A 1,230-nucleotide genomic window follows, 5' to 3' on the forward strand; every position below is an offset into this window, starting at 1 on the left:
CTGCAGGGAATGTTCTGGGAATACATGCACAGTTGTGTCTGCCTGTGGGAATGTTCTGGGGATGCACGCACAGTACACACTGAAGTTTTCATAAGCTAGTAAGGGGAAGGAGAGGAAGAGGAAATGAAGAGCAAGAGAAAGGAGAGAGGAAGAAAAGGCACCTCAGAGAGGAAGGTTGGAGGAAGAGGGTAGAAGTCTGAGCACACAGTGAGAAGTTCCAGATCCACAGTGTTAAAGCCTCCTTTAACCCCACAATAACCATGGTCGGTGCAGATCCTCTCCTGCCCCTTAATCTAGAGACTCAGAGAGGCCACGGGCTGCTGGAGCCCATGCTGCTTCTGACAATAGAGGAGCATAGATCATTTGGCAGGTTGAAGACCATGATCTGGGGCTCTGGTGCAGGAACAGCCAGGGCTTGGAATTCTAGAACAATTCACTAGACAAGGAGCCAAGCACCCCCAAGCCAGGTGTCTGGTGTGCAGCACCTTTCCCCACAAAACCTGTCATTCTAGGACACCATTCCCATCTGTGTGAGAGCTGACCGACAGTGAGAGACCCTTCTGTGAGGGTGATCATCACACGGGGCAGCGGGCCTGTCATTGAGAGTATAATTAAGAAGGCAGCAATATCTATTGGGAGTTAATGACCTCCCCATCCACGCCTCAGAACTTGAGGACAGCCCAGCCCACCCTCACATGCAAAGGAAGTGGACCACCAGACGGCAGCATGACAAAGCAACTGTGCCAACCCTTCGAAATGACTTCTGCTGCTTTTTAGAAAAACTACTCCTGCAATAAAAGTACAGCTGCTTCTTAATCTGATCCTGTAAAACCATCGTTGTTTGAAGACTTCATTACATCAAAATGCATTTTAGGGGATGAAGAGACGACTCAGTAAAGTGCAGGCATTAAGTTCAATCCACACAATCCACATTTCAAGAAGCCACCCATGGTGACATAGATTGATAATCCTAGTGATGGCTGAGGCCTACAGGTGAACTTGCTCACCACCAACCAACCCTAGCCTACTTGGATGGACCCCAGGTCAATAAGAAACTCTGCCTCACAAAGCAATTTGGACAGCAACCAATGAATAACAACCAATATTGTTCTCTGTCTCTGAAAATACATACACACATGCACACACAGAATTCATGAATGCATGCATGCATATGTCTGTGGGAACACACATTATATCAGAGGCTTTAAGTGACTTATCATCGTCCTTCTC

Source organism: Grammomys surdaster, unplaced genomic scaffold, assembly GCF_004785775.1.
Source record: "Grammomys surdaster isolate TR1022 unplaced genomic scaffold, NIH_TR_1.0 135, whole genome shotgun sequence".
In the NCBI taxonomy this organism is placed as follows: Eukaryota; Metazoa; Chordata; class Mammalia; order Rodentia; family Muridae; genus Grammomys; species Grammomys surdaster.